General features: G+C 33.1%; 1 protein-coding gene across 2 annotated transcripts in view; it reads left to right on the top strand.

Moving 5' to 3' along the window:
* Nucleotides 1–16,944, top strand: part of Raskol (Ras GTPase-activating protein raskol) — a 370,271-nt gene that overhangs the window by 7,690 nt on the left and 345,637 nt on the right. The window lies entirely within an intron of this gene.

Raw genomic sequence — 16,944 nt, 5'->3', positions numbered from 1 at the left:
ATATTTGCGTATTGTTAGTTTTATTATCGTTGAAATTATGCGCTTGGATTTATTTTAGAGCGAGTCACTTTTTAGCATTATTTCTAATGACAAAACTTCGTATAAATGCAAGATCGATAGGGATGCGGTTTCACATGGATAGGTCTCATGTTTGTCGAGCTTCTCCACACTCTCTGTTGGGAAACTTGGAGATCGAATAGCAAATACGAGATATCGAACTCTCCCTTCGATTTCGCCGCAATAGGAGCAAACATAAGACTTAATATCGAATCGTTAGCCCGTAATGAGAGACGTGACCTTCGCAGGCAAATGCATCGATGCATAAATCGGAGCTCGTCTATCTGGATTGATCGTCATTCGCAATGCACTTCAGTTGATTGGTAGTAAATATTTTAGAGATCCAACTGGTGACGCCTCGGTATCCAAAACTAAAGTTAACTGAAATTATAACAGGGTTATGCGTAACGTAAATAAAATATTTACATTATTTTTTTCACGCTCTATCTTAATTGACATCTTTTGATACTTTTGATATATGATAACGAGATTTCGGCATTTAAAAGATTTATTTTATTGGTATTTTAATTTACGAAATATTCAAAGTAAATTTAAATATGTAAAATTACTACAAATGAATAATTTGATGTATTAAAAATATATTCCTCAAGTCTGGATTTCGAACGTAAATATTATTATGCAAACAGCGCGTGCGCGAAAGTTTCGACGAAACTTTGCAAAAATTGTCTTTTCTCTCGAAGAGTCGCTTCAAGGTCGCTGTTTAATTATTCGTCTTGTAGATTTAACGACGGGAGAAAGTTGGGAACAGGAGGGGATCGAATCGAACCAACATTAAGGTACTACTGATGATGATGAGCGTGCAAAAATCCTCGGTAAACGTGAATTTACGATTATTGTCGGAGTACGTTCCTTTAATTTCCAATTAATTCTTCACTCGGTCAAGGTGTGCGAGCATATATTATTCAATCGAATTACTAAAAGCGTGCATGACAAAGTATATATACGATTGCGTAAAACGTCGTATATTTATTAACGTAATTAATGACGGTAATAATAACGCGCGAATCAGAAAATAAGTCTATAATCGCGCGATGACTCATTTTTATTTTTCGATCGAAGTTATAAATACTGTTTATTTAATGACAGAGTTTTTCGAATTATCGCATATCGACTACGCTTGACTTGCGCGGAATCGGAAACAGAACGCGATTAAAATAACAATGCGCCAGATTGTATTCCGGTATTCGCGTGGACCTTGAAGAAGAAGGCGAGAATAAAGTTCGAGAAATTCACGAGTTTCCGTTTATTCAGGCTAGGGAATACGGTCTGGTCTTCTTGACGAAGAATATATAAAGTCCTTGAAAAGTTCTCGGTTTTATTGACATTACCTCATAAATTTTCGTGATAGAGTCGCGCAGAGTCAATTATAGTTGTATTTGAAATAAAAAATTTATTTTGCGCCGATCATCTATTTGTTACGTGCTTCAAAAGTTTCGCATTTAGAATTCATATTAAATAAAATAAAAATCTTAGTCTCTGTGATATATATAACATTGAAACAAAAATTTGTGAAATAAATGAATCTTTCCAAGTAGTTTATTTTTGAGAGCTTAATACAACGGGATTTTATTTTATCTACGAGCTTTATTCTCGCAATTGTTTCGCTGGTTATGGCACGAAATATTTATTGTTTATTTGCTGAAAGCGTTGCAATGTTTCAACGGATATTAGCAGTGTAACTGCACTAGTATCATCTGTCAAATCCGATTTAATTTAGACTATAGCATCACATCCAAGCTCTAGATCAATTTCATCAATTAAGAATATTCTTGCATATTTTGCATTAGTCTTACTTATTTGCTTCGTTAAAATTATTCGCGAACTTTATCTGTAAATTGAAAAAAAGTACTTTACGATACAAACAATTTTCAGTCGTTTATTTAATGCAGATATTTAAGAATTGCGAACTTGTTGCAATTTTTTTATGAGAGCACGTTTGCGTAATAAAAAAATTATATAACCAGCTTATTATCTTTTGCATAAATGTTTTTCAATATTGCTGAGGATAGAAATAGAATGAAAGAATTCGTTAAAGATAAATTTGTATAATTAAATTTTATTTTTGTAATTTTCAGTTATATTTCATACATTTAAAAATATTTTTCTGAATTGTAAATGTAAAATTCTGTTGAAAAATGTAATTTTTCAACAGAAAGAATGTTATTCGTGCGCAAAAAAAAAACCTTAAAACACTGTTCCGTGAAATATTGTTTGAAAAAACGCTGTTCCATATTCCGCTTATCATTAATCTAACGATAGATCTCTAATGTATCCCATCTTTCGGCGCCCACGTGTTTAACGCATCGTTTACACGAGAATGCCAAGGCGTTCGATAATTTACGAGAACGCGTTATGCAAACGACGGCATCTCGGGTGTGCACACATACACACGTGACGTGCGAGAGTTAAACAATATATTCGTTGATCTTGTGTTATATCCGCGCGTAAAAACTATACCCTTCGTAACGAAGAAATGGACGACGCGAGAGAGTACACAAGGTGAATCGGCGGGAAATAGAGCGAGAGAGGGAGAAAAAGAAAAAAAATTCCATAAGAATTGTTTTGATATCACCACTAGCGGATCCTGGGAGGTGGGGTGGGGGTGGGGGGTTAAACCCCCCCTTGGAAATAAAAAAAAACAGTTTTGCTCAATTTGTTTAAAAAATATAAGTAAAGAAAAACAAACATTAAAGAGCTATCGATGTCGTTGATGCTGGAATAAAAGCTAATCATGAAACCAAAAATATTAAATAAAATATTTTTGCAAAACCCCCCCCATTATCGACGTCAGGATCCGCTAGTGGATATCACTAATAACTATGCAGCAGCATCGAGATATCATTAACCTCTGCTCTCATCTTCCTCATGTAGAACGTACGTTAAAGGTGAATTTGCATATTTTACTCGATGATAATCGTCATGGATTAATCGCCCAAGACTGTCGATTCATCATTTAAACCACGTATTTTATCTATTATAATATAAATAATTTTTTTCATATAAATATTTTCATATAAATAATTTTTTTCTACACAATTAATTCTAAATATAATATATCAATCTCTGATGTTTATCTTTTGTCGCGATATATGAAGATATTTTTATAATAGATTAAAACGAATTTAAACAATGCATTTTGAAAAATATATTTTCATATATTTCGCTTCTTTCGTTTTTCAAAATTGTTTAAATTTATTTTAACTTTCCTTTTTCTTGCTGTATATCAGCGTATGACTTACGTGTCTTATCTCGTACTTTGTCTATTAAGAAGTTGCCTCGAGAGCCATGAGATACTGCAAATGGATACAGAGGAATTGACGGTATGAGATCGACGGGTTGATGAGATCCGAGCTCGCGGCGAGATCGCGTTTCACGAGGGAACGATGTCTGTAATCGATCACGTTTCGCGCATTTCGCTGGAGTTAAAACTGATTGTGTATGTGTGCGGCAAATGAGACTGTACGTCCCGTGAGATGCGATTTGAACTTTACGACGATTGACTCTTCGAGAGAGAAGAAACGGTCTTAAGTTGCTACTTGATCCATCAATTTTTCGCGAGAAAAATTACTATGAGAATTATGTAAGGTCGAAAATCAAAATTTGCCGAATCAAGTCTTATAGTCAAAAATAGTAAATAACCAAATATAGTAAATAAAATATAGTAAATATTATTTTTATTTAATCTTCGCCTCGTGGCTTAGGATAACTTCCGATTTACATCTTTGCGTTTTTACGTTTTTTCATTTAATTGTAAAAATATTTTAAAAAATTTTATATTTTACATTTTTATCTTTTTACCTTATTACATTTTACCTTGCATTTTGCATTATAACACTTTTACACATTATAATAAGTTCAGATTAATTAAAATTAAAATTAAATTAAAATAATATTTTAAATTTAAAAAATGAATAAAAATAAAAATAAAATAGAAAATATAGTAAATAATCAAAAAAAGAAGCACATAAATTTTTTTTTTCTACCGAAAGTGTCTTTGTTTTAACAAACATTTCGTTTAGCTATTTGCGATAAATTCTCGTTTTCGGGAAGACAGGATGGCGTGAATTATCGCGATCGGAAAGTACTACGAGATCGTTAAGCAGAGAGAGGGAGAACGCGGAGGGAAGGTGAGGAAAATACGGTCTCAGGGTGAAGAAGACGGCAATTCAATAATTGGTCACGTTCGGTGCATTTACCGTACCGGGGGAAGAAGTTGGGTAAACGTTTAACGCACACATGTGCGGTTCTCTAACACATCGCAATCTCGCGACATCTCGCGAAACGTGTCGGGGCGTTTTTCGAGTCTTCCTGTGCGGCACAATATAAGAGAGAATAAAAAGAGAAAGAAAAAGAGAGCGAGAGAGGTTATACGTAATGGCGATAATTATCCCAGTTTATTGCCTAATGAAGGCGGAGGATAGATCCGACTAATAGCTACTTTGCATCCCGATATAGAAGACGCGCGATGCATCGAGATATAAGGGCGATGTTAAAGTTAATTAACGACTCGGGGATACACGCGTGGATACGCTAAGCACGGCGACAAAAAGTTAATTGAATAGCCTGCGTTTAAGTGTGTGTGTGATACCGGATCGCCACGACGATATTGATCGGCGTATCTGTTCGTTGTTGTATATTGGAGAGGTCAGTTTCCTTGTCTTCAGATGAGCCGCGCGGCTTTTTGCCTTTTATGAACAATGGCTCGATTAGGATAATCTCGTAAAGGTTGCATTTCCATGAATGATGATCGGTTATCTTGTGGCCGATTAAAAATGATACACTTATTTTTGTAATTGTAAATATTTCTTATATAAATGAAAGATATACAACAAATAATATAAGCATATAATATATTTTTAATATAGCTATGCTTATAAGTTTTAATCATTATAATTATGAAGCCTACACAAGGCGATTATTTATTGAAGTTGAAGCTTATATGCATTTCAATTTTTAAATACTATAGTTCTTATTCAAAGATGTAAAAATGTCCGAAAATTTAGTCACACGTAACGTTTACACACCTGAAAGAAAATTATATATGACAAATATATTTTTCATCATTATCATAGTTAAAGTTAAATAAAATAAAATAATCTTTTAGCTTTTATCATGTGAACTATATCATCTCATATGTAAATAGCGGTAAACAGGATATAACACATTGTTTATCTTTCAAACAAGATTATAGTGTGTTTAATGTAGATTTAGTGTGTTTTTCTGTCAGTATATGCAAGCTGAATCCAGTATTTATTGTTTGACCATAAATCAAAGGTTCGTGAAACTATCACTTGTATTTGTGAAGAATAATATCCGTGATTTTTCAATATTTAATCACATTTTTGAACGATTATCAATATATTATCACTTATCAATATTTACAATTATTAATTTAATATTTCTGTAATATACTTGAAAAGAAGGAAATTTTTTATATATGCAATTATGTATTGTATACAGATTAATGCATCTGATTAAAGATTAAAAAATTTTCTCCTAAGTGGTTTTCCTTTTCAAGTACATTACAGAAATATTAATAATTATAAATGTTGATAAGTAGCAATATATTGATAATCGTTTGTAAATCTGATTATTAAAAAATTACTGATATTATCATGCAATTATCTATCTCTGATTACATAATAAAATACAATAGAAATATGTATATAACCGAGAAAAAAATAATTGACAAAAATAATGAAAATGTCGAGGTTACGGCAGCCAGGAAAAACTCAAAAATATTTCTGAAATCTCTGAATAATGTAACACAACCTTTGCAATTTCGTGAATTATGTGGCCGTCTCGCCTCCCTTTTTAATCACTCTTTGCATCTTTCCGCGCCACCGCCTGCTTTATATTTTTAACATCTCGAAGACTCCCACGTTCGTTTGCGTCCCCCTATTCCTCCACTCTCGATGGAATAGGACATCTTATCGTGATTTATCCGCCAACTCTTTACGATCTGTTCGTTCTCGCAGAGCTCCTAGGCATAAATTCATGTTATGATCGCCTATAAAATTGTTGGTCGCGCGTTATTGCGGAGCCACTGGACCCTTTCATTTAATGTCGCTCTCCTTTTTTTTATATTCGTCGGACTTCTATCACAATTTTTCACGCGGACCATTTTGCTTAATCGTTTTCTTTCTTCTATCGCAAGTTTGTACGTCACAGGAAATACGAAACGGCTTAAACAGATGCGATTCGTGAGAGTCGCCTGTACAAAGTCAAGCATGACGCGTGTCGGAGTGATATTGGAACTCTGGTGTATCTAGCACACGTCTCGTGCTGCATTTGCATATCGATTTACGTGGACATACTAGCGGATGCTTATCACGTAGACGCGCTAACTCACGTGATGCGGCGTTTTTATTATGCGAAAAATTCGTTTCATCGATAAGGATCATCTGTTGCTCCAAAAATGTTTTTGGCGACAATTGTTTGAAATGAAAGGATAAGTTGTATTTATGCTCTTCTACTACCACAGCGATAAAATCTATTTTGATTAGTGCCAATCACATTTGTACGCGCGATGATTACTTGATTACAAATGTTTACAAACTTATACGTCATAGAGAGTCTAGAAAGTCAGTTTTTGTTCTTGAATCGATTTGCTTTAAAATTGATAATAATTTTTTTTTCTACACGATAAAATAATATAATTAGTACAAAATTCTGAAATTGAATTTTAAACATTTTGCATTTTTTTCAATTATTTGTGTTTTAACAATCGTCGTCGATGCATTTTCTGTATATTGTATATTTGAAATAATATTTTAAAATATATACTGAGAGAATTTTCTCTTAGAATTTATCCTGAAAATTATGGTAATCGTGGGACAATATAGTATGGAAAGAATTTTATGAGAATTTCTCTGATTAATATTTATTACAATAAAAATAATAATATTTTATTGTGATAGATATTCTTATTTTTATTGTGATAAATATTAATCAGAGAAATTCTCATAAAATTCTTTCCATACTATATTGTCCCATGATTACCATGATTTTCAGGATAAATTCTAAGAGAAAATTTTTTCCGTGTAGTATTTTAATATTTTAATGAATTAATTCTCACATTTTTTACGTCATTAGACTCTCCTTTAAGTAAATACATATTAACTTACTGACAATGAGAGAGGCTTGATCCGTTTGTTGTTATTCGAAATATCCCATATATCCGCGGACAGATAACGGGTATCACATATACACGCCACCCACACAGATTCGTGCGTAAACTGGTTTTTCGGTTTTCTCCGCGGGGGAGAGGATTGCGCGTCCCAGATCGTCCGATACACAAATGTCAATTGTTGCGTATGCCTCTTGGAATGCTGACACAGAAGGAATACACAGTAACAGATACGCGCAAAACAGTAACGGATTCGGTAAAAAAAATAAAAAAACATATATATCGGATATACGGTTCGCGCGTCGCGTTATGATTTTGCAATTTGTTTTGTCTCGCTATATGATTTAACGCATATATCTATACGTACATACGCGCGTTATCCCGCGAGAAGACTATGTTGAAGAAATTATTGGCGCTATAAAGCAATACGACACCGCGACAGGTCTGTGCACCGCATAGGGTTGTAACCTTGTGTGTGACACCCAGTCACACTGAGTGAAATTTATTACTTATAAATTATCATAGCATTGCATCTTAATTGTTGCGTCGGTATAATGGGACGCCGATGCAATTTTCTCTTGTTAATTAGCGGACTCCTTAAATTTCATCAGCTGCGACTAATGACTGATTATCACATATGTTCCATTGATTTTGCTTAATAGCCATTTCTCGCCTCGAATGCTATCGTTTATTAGATAAATGAATATTTTAAATATTCGCGCGATGCTTGCATTAATGACAAGTTTTCTTAGATAATTAATTAGTCCGTGAGAAACATTTGATTTTATTTGTTACTTTTGTCTTTAACTTCATCAAAGTATATATACTCTCAAAGATATAAATTAAATAAGAAAATTATTTCTATGTTCCTTATAAAATATTAGTATGATAAAGATACATGCTATGATTTATTTATATCGCACTAATGACTATGATAAATAAATTTTTATCACAATTTTAGATGCATTTTTATGCCACTTGTTTTGATATATCTACTACTTTCTGTTTGCATACAGATTGAATGTATGGAGATGGGGTGTGTGAAGGGACTGAAGGGGTATCATTATCAAGTTATAGTGTATGGTATATGCACGCTAAACCGGAGGTTACAATATATAACGAAAATTAAATGTCCTAGGCCTGTTTCTACCAACGTCGGTTAACTTTAACCTATGGTTAAACTATATCTTTGTCTTTTTTCAGATACGTTCTTAAAAAGAGACAAAGATATAGTTTAACCGGAGGTTAAAGTTAACCGATGTTGGTAGAAACGGGCCCTAGACGCGCTTAAAGCGTATGTATTTGCACGAAAATGCTCGTTTGTTGGATGCATCGGGCGAGATGAGCGCTTTGAGGACTAGCTATAACGACCCATTTAATTCGGTTGCCTTTGACCCACGCCTACAACCTTTATTCGCTCATTAATCGGAAGGGCGGACTTATCTGCTCTGCTGCGATTATCGTCCTTTGAGGGATCTTTTTCGGTTAATTTTATGCGCCTTCTATCTTACGATATTAGCTCAAAATAGATAAATTATTCTCAGTTTTAAGTGATCTACATAAAAAAAGAAATAATTTTTTAATCGTATCAACTTCTCTCTTATTATATATAAAAAAATATCTTTATACAACTGGTATTGAAAAATGTTTTTTTTAAAGATAATTAACTTTTTTGTTTTAACTTAATTGTCAAAATGTGTGATATCTTGCTATAGTATTTGTTAAATACGTGTACAATTTTCAAATATTTATTTACAGAGATTTTGATTTTTACATTTTATTCTATAATTAATTCTGTAATGAAATAACTAGTTTCATTATAGAATCAACTCTAATATTATCTTTTTTACAACTATGTTATTTACATAATTAAAACTAGATAAGAAAAAAATCCGTTAAAGAGTTGATATGAAAAATATTAAAATTGTTTCTTTTTTTTTTATAATATTAAAATTAACTATAATTTTTTTTACTAAAATGCGAGATATTTTGAATGAAAATGCTGTCAAAAGTTTCGTGCGTGCGATTTAAATCGCGAGAAACGAGGGGCCGGATTGCGTGCAAGAGAGCAAGAGCGGAACAGCAATCGCTAATTGGCAAGCAAATTGCAACGTATTTAATACGCAAACGTCAAGATTATCACGCATCTCTCACGCATCCATATACGCTACATCATAGAAGTCGTGTACGTTTAACTGTCCGTATTATGATGTTGTGTATCGGGTCAGCTTCGTCCCACACTCTCCTCGGTATCGTTATAAAAAAAACAACACGTACATACATACACACCATATATAATGGTGTCGTAGAATAATAATAATTTATGGAACCAGAGTTTTTCTAGTAGTTTTAGAACAATAACTAATTGGCATCGGGATAATAATTAGCTCTACTAGATGTTTGTCGCGCGGTAATTTGATTCCTTTGATTATTTTTCTAATGAGAGAAAATTAATTTTAGTTACGATCAAGAAAGGTAGATTAAAAATGTAAGCAGCATAAATTGCTTCCTGAATAACATTGATAACTTTGAAGATTGTACAAATAATTGAGGACAGTATTTTTCGCCATTGTCGTTTTCTACGTCGTCTATCATCAAACTCAATGTCTCTGTCATCTTAGCGACTATTGTTCTTGCCTCGCCCTTTGTTTGCCAGGACAATGTTGAGATTCTCTTTCCCGAGCAACGAGCCGGATGCGTTAACGGTTTACTTTGTAATCTGAACACTGAACAAATTAACGTGCAAGCGAAAATCGTTTCTGTCAAACTTGCACGAATTCCGATCTATTTTTTCCGCTCTATTTTCAATTCCCTCTTCGCATGTTTATCATAATTCAATAATTAGCAAAATTGTGCAATAGTACACAGAGAGAATTTTCTCTTAGAATTTACCCTGAAAATCATGGTAATCGAGGGACAATATGGTATAGAAAGAATTTTATAAGAATTTCTCTGATTAATATTTATCACAATAAAACTAATAATATCTATTATAATAAAATATAAAATATGTTTGATCAATTTTACTATGCAGTTTAGTAAAATTAATCAAATATGTTTTATATATTGTGATATAATATTTTATATTTTATATATTGTGATAGATATATTATTATTTTTATTGTGATAAATATTAATCAGAGAAATTCTCATAACTATATCGTCCCATGATTACCAGGATGATTTTCAGGATAAATTCGAAGAGGAAATTTTCTCAGCGCATCATTATCTTATATCACATATATATATTTTTCTTTATTGATTATAACTAATAGAAGTTATGATTTTAAAATAATTAGGTTTTTTAAAAGTATGACTATACAATAATTATCTTATCAAATTTTTGTTTAAAAAATATTGGCTTTGAATTTTGTGAAAAAGTCCTGTCCTAATTATCTGTTCTGTTCTAATTTATTCAATAATGATGAGATATCGAATATAGAAAAATTTTAGAAATAGAAAAGTCTTATATTATTACAGAGATATTATAGAAAAATATAGACATAGAAATTTTAAGAAATTAAAAAAATCTAAACTTGATAAATGAATTACTTATTAGTATTCATTATAAATTGTCTTGTTTATACCTTTTTGCTCATATATCTCTGCATTAAAATTGTGTTAATATTTTTTAAATTAAAAATATAGTTATATTGTTTTTCCTTATTTTATCAGAGCACCGCTTTCTCGAGAATTTTCATTTACTTCTCCGATTTCGATGATATCGCGAATAAAATCACCTCACGTTGCCGCATTACGTTTATCCGAGAAATAACCAGGAGGATGCTGCGCTTAAGTAATCTTACCTGCCGCGTCTCTTCTTACCGGGTCAATTTATAATCTCTCTCAAATGGCGTATCACGATGGACTCTTTTCTTCTCGTGAAAGAAAGCGAAGAGACACGAGGAACCCGAGGGAAGGAAAGACGAGATCGCTTGGATAACGTGATTTTTCGTACTTTGCCTCAGCCATGTTGCTGCTTTATTCGCACAATTGCCGTTCGGGCATCGTTACTTCCGTCCATTTCCTAACATCTCGCACCATCGCGAGTCTGGTTGTGTCCAGGGTAACGATTTATCTTTCTCGCGTACATCACATCCCCGTCATACTCGCCGGAGTCTGAGATACGCGGATCTACTGTAATTCGTACCGTCGACGCATAGTTCCAAGTGGAATTCCACCTCTAAAGGTTTATTACGATGATCCTGCTGCATGTAAGGACGGGGTGGATGATTGTCTAAACGTAAGACAAGGGGGATCATAAGCACGTGTGCGCGATGTATCACACCCACGTTCACGTTTCTATTGCTCTATCGGTTATTTACGAGCAGGGTGGTTTTTCCTCAACAATGCATCGTCGCTTTCTCTCCATTTTATCCGCTTGGCATCGAGATGTAACGGGCTCGCCCCATCGTGCCATTATCTTATCGAATTATATTCATCTCTCACCTTTTCCTCGCTCTCCTTCTTCCCAGCCGGATATAAATTATCTCGCGTTTTAATGTTGCAGCAATAGTAAAGTCCGCCTTGAAGGGATATCAATATTTCGCGACGATCATTTAAGTAACAGAGTCATGGACTCGATTCGATTTAGTTTTGTTCTGGCTAGCGTAGGCCGAGATTAGATGTCGCGTAATTAATTTGTTACGTTAATATTCATTGCCGGTATATTAAATGTTCCATCTCACTTTCGTAACTTTTGCGACGAGCAAGTTGACTGTTGCCATTTGGATTCTATTTCGACATCGTTTCTCTCGAAATAGAATTGTGAGATGGTACTCGACGTGAGAGAGACCGATTTAATTTTCTATTTATAAGAATTAAATAGATGTAAGCTAGGACATATTAAATTATTGGATATTAAGCATTCCTTTTCGCTTCGCATGGCAATTATATTTGCATCGTAATGCGAGGAGGAAATTAACGTAGGAAACTAATTGATTCTTACTTTTGTATTTGTGTTTGCTACAAACGTGTTTTCAAAAAATTTTTAACTTTGAATTTATAAAATTCTACTGCACTTTCCGTGATTTATGGCAAGAAATTATGCAAGCGAAATCAAAGTTTGTGATAATAATTATATCATCCATTAGATGTATCATTATTATTTATTAATAATATACATATCGTATAATATATATATATAATATTTCTGTGGTGGATATAATATATTGCAATTTAATATAGATGTTTGTAGTTATTAACGCGGAAATAATATTTAGAAGTGATATTAAATTTATAATAATCAAATTGAACATAATAAAATTATATGAAATAACGTATATCATATCATGCATTTATGTACTAAGTCTTGTAATTCTAAATCAGTAAGGCCAAATAACGTCTGAGAATTTAATGATCGACTATTTGATGCGACTTGGACTTGTTTCACTAATAATGCTCGAGATCTGCTTTAGGATCGAGATAATCTGAAACCGTTTAGCGGTGCTTTGATCAAATAACTTATAAAGCCAGCAATTATCCCATTGTTCTCGATAATTGTCGACGATAATTAATATTAGATAATTAATAGCGTGAGATATTTATCGAACTTTAGCTTTTTGTACATAAGAATTAATCTTACGGTGTGCGATTTATTCTTTTATGCAAATAATGGTATAAAGTCGATGAATATCTCATATCTATTACATTAACAAAGTTACAAACTTGTGATACTATCTCTTATATTTTATATATTAATTAATTAATATGATAAAAATTAAATTAATTATATTAGAAAAATCGAACACCGTGAGATTAATTCTTTTGTGCAAAAAGCTAAAGTTCGATGAATTTCAATCTGTCACATTAACAAAGTTTATCAAACTTGTGATACTATCTCTTTATTTTTGCGTAATAGCACATATACATTACGATTGTATTTTACAATCGACGTACGATAAAAATAGCCTGACTTAATCCAAGCTCGTCTTCAAAAAAATTCCGCAGAGTACGAAGACTAGCCTTTATCTGATTATTATGCATGTAATCAGATTCTACTCTTACCGCAATATTAACGACATTGAGGAGCTCGCGTGACATGTCGCGATTTTATACCCATTCTGGTTTTCGTTGTTCACTGATCTCTCACGATTGCGCATTACTTTGCGTATGTACGATCCGGAGATACCGCGAATATGTAATATTCCGTGAACGCTGGAAATTTCCGAGTGCATACGATTCTCATCGCTTGTACGTGTATATATGTATATCTGTGTGTCTCTCCCTTAACAAGCAGAATTTGTGGTCGGGCGGATCATCTATCTACCGAAGGTTGACATCCGCGATGACGAAGGTCATCGACCTTGTGAGAACCGGCCATATCCTCGGACTTATTTACGAAACAATGATAATTTTCTGCTAATGAGCCGTTATAACTCGACCGTGACGGGCGTCGCAATAATACAGTAGCGTCTCTTAATTGTCTCGTTTCTTCGTTCGGATCAAACTCGGCCGTCACGATTGTACGGGACGATAAAATGCGACGTGTAAGCGCGAAGAAAGCGAGGATTACGTTATCCGCGGCCTTTATATTCTCACGGCGGAATATTGTTAACCGCCGGTTTCTGTCGGCGATCTTAGCGAAAGGATTAAGAAAACAAACGGTTTCCGAACCGGTTGTACGCGACTTTTATACAGCGTTTTGGGAGTGATTCTTTGTTGAAAATTTAGAAGAATCTTTCATATAAACATATACTCCTATCAATCTCTTTCAAAGTGGAAGATAAAAATTTTATTTTTAATTTTTTTCCTCAAATTTTATTTTTGTTTCAACATTTGCCATAATTTTGCTTTTTTTTATTCTACAATTCAACTTCTCGTAACTCCAAATCTATGCCATTTAGCACAGTGCATAATAATAACGTATTTTATTTTTATTTTTTAAATTATTGAGATTCTACGAAAAAATAGAAGAAATAAAAAAGTTTCTAAAAGAATCAAGCTTTCTAACACATATTTTTAGATTATATTCCGACCCGTTAAACAGTTTTAATAAAAAATTGAATAGGGGTTGCTAGTTTTATCCCTATATAACGGGAGGATTAAAAAATATTAATAAGTATGTTTTTTTATTAGTAGAAAATGTCCATCAAAAAAATTTCATTTTTTAACTTGTTCAAAAAATAAAAACCTAGTTTTCACCTCCCCTTTGAAAGAATGTAATTTCTCAAGGAGGGATATAGGAGTATATGTTTATATGAAAGACCTCCCTTAATTTTTGACAAAGAATCATCTAAAATTTTTCGCACTTATTTAGAATCACTCTGTATATACGCGGCCGTAGAGACAAAGCCAAGTTCGACACACGCGGAAGTTGTTTATTTCTGCGACACTCGCGAAGGAGAGGAAGCGATTTCAATCACGGATTCTCGTCATTCATTCTTTCGCCCGCGATAATTACCGCGCTCTCATGGATTATTATCAACGATATCTCGCCATGTGTGAGAAATGGCGTTTCGATCCGGTAATAATAATCCTTCGTTACACCTTTCTCGTGTCTTCCAATTTGTCAAACTGTACGTAAACTCTCGTGACAGTTTCACACACACACATACATACACATACACGTGAGAACGGAATACGTCGATATGTCCCAGTTCTCGTGCATTTCGAGGGAATTTCACGAATCGGGAACGCGGTCGTGAGGAATGACGTTGCATCCGACGACGAGAATAAATAATTCGTGACGGGAGCAGCGACTTAAAGCCTACGCACGCTCTTTGCTTTCCAGGCACTTCCTTTCGGCATATTTTCGGCTCCGGAGTTGCGCCACTTATTTTCTCGAATTAGACTCCCCGTCCTTTTTATTCTTCCCGTCGAATTCGCATGCACGAATATAGCAAGACGCACACGTTCGCGAATTCGAATTATTTAGATAAAGAGGGAATAGCAACTGTTCAAATAAGAGTGAAATTGGCACAGGCCGATGTACATATATGTCGAAGATTATATATCACATAGAATGTTTTATATCAGTATTTGATTGTATTTTAATTTTTAGTACATGATATATTGATTGCATTTCTGAATTTCCGATTAAGTAATATTAATTTTTTTTACAATATTCCAATATTGGACTTTCCTATATCTTCTCGCTATATTTATCAAAAATTAAATATTTTTGATTATTGCAAAAAAAAATGTTTCTATTTTTTTAATTTAAATTTAATTTTTTTTTATTTTTTGGACGCATTCGAAATACCTAAGTCATTTTTTCTTATAATACTTATATATAATAGTATTGAAATAAAATTGTACGACCTATATCAATGAAATCGATTAATTAGCGTAACTGTATATTTTTTCTTTCTCTTAATATGATAATATCTAATTGCCTTCCCTTTCTAAATTTATTTCTGCCATGCTGCATACTTAATTCCGTTTGATTGCATACTTACATAAAGATACGCGCATTCTCGTCGTGACTGTAGATATAGAACCATTTCGTCATGTATTATCGCGCGGGTGTGTCTACACGAAGTTGATGTCCCACGATATTGCCTTTGCCATGGTTTCATAAATAAGTTCCTTTTGTTCTCTTAGCCTAGATCTACATTTTCTTTGTCTCTGATCGAGTTTGTTGATATATATATTTTATCATATTTTTTGTTTTTACGTTATATATTTACTCGATACGTTAAATGTTGTGTAAATATCGGTTAAGTTTGCAAAAAAATTCAATTAAAAATTGTATATTCCATTTTATGATAAAAATAAATACAATTTTTGACAGATGTACTTATTTAATCGATTCTCGATTGATAATCTCATAATCTTTACATCCGACCTTTCGGGACTTTTATTTTTCTCGACGGAGTCTAGCTACGTCAATATAAAATGAAATCTTTAATATCGGGCTGTATCAAATCTCTCTCGGAAAAGTTATTGAGTTCCGTTTTTTTTTTTCAATGAAAATAAAGTAAATTGACCTACGGTACGGAATCACGTATCCTCGGTCTTGATCTGTCCGCGTTTCAATATTGATAAATTGATTAATTTTTAAGACTGGAATGTGAAATACGAAAGGGAACGCCGATAATTGGGGAGCGCCGAGCATGTTCCTTTATTAAAATTCTGTGAAATTTACGAGAATCGATTAATAGGATACTCGTCAGAGTTGTTCACACTCTGCGGCATGATTTTGATTTCAGAAAAAAATACAGTTCTCTATCCTATTATAGAGCTGCTTGCATTTAATCTAGAATTTCTGTTAATTTTTTTAATTTCGAAATAATTCGCGGAAAAGAATCGTTCTTGATGAGAATCAAGCTCGTAAAAATTAGATCTCTTTGGAGACCATGAAGAATTTGAGGAAAGAACGGAATCAAGAAAAATGATCTGACAATAAGCGAAGAAATACGACATTTGAGTACAGTCGGCAATATCGATGAAGAAATCAATTTTTTACGTTCAAAGAAATAAGATTTCCTTCAATTATTGGATTTTTGATTAAGAAATTTTTATATGTCGATTACAAGTTTGATATAATTTTAATGAGATATTAGGTATCTTTAATTGCTTAGTTTCTTTCAATGGATTGAAAGATTGTGATTTAAATTTGTTTTAAATCGATATATGATATTAAAACGATTTAAAAGTTAGAACTATTATTTTCGTGGTATAGTAGAGGAGAGGAGAAGAGAGAACGAGAGGATAAGCTCTCAGACCACCCCTGCTGTTATCTGTTTTACAATAGGGATTTGAAGTTTTCGCGAGAGGTTCGATCGCCGGAAATG

The sequence above is a fragment of the Prenolepis imparis genome, unplaced genomic scaffold, assembly GCF_030444845.1.
Source record: "Prenolepis imparis isolate NDT839.2.m4 unplaced genomic scaffold, iyPreImpa1.0 SCAF_5, whole genome shotgun sequence".
Taxonomy (NCBI): Eukaryota; Metazoa; Arthropoda; class Insecta; order Hymenoptera; family Formicidae; genus Prenolepis; species Prenolepis imparis.
Note: the sequence above shows the minus strand (reverse complement) of the source record. Positions and strands in the feature narration are given on the sequence as shown.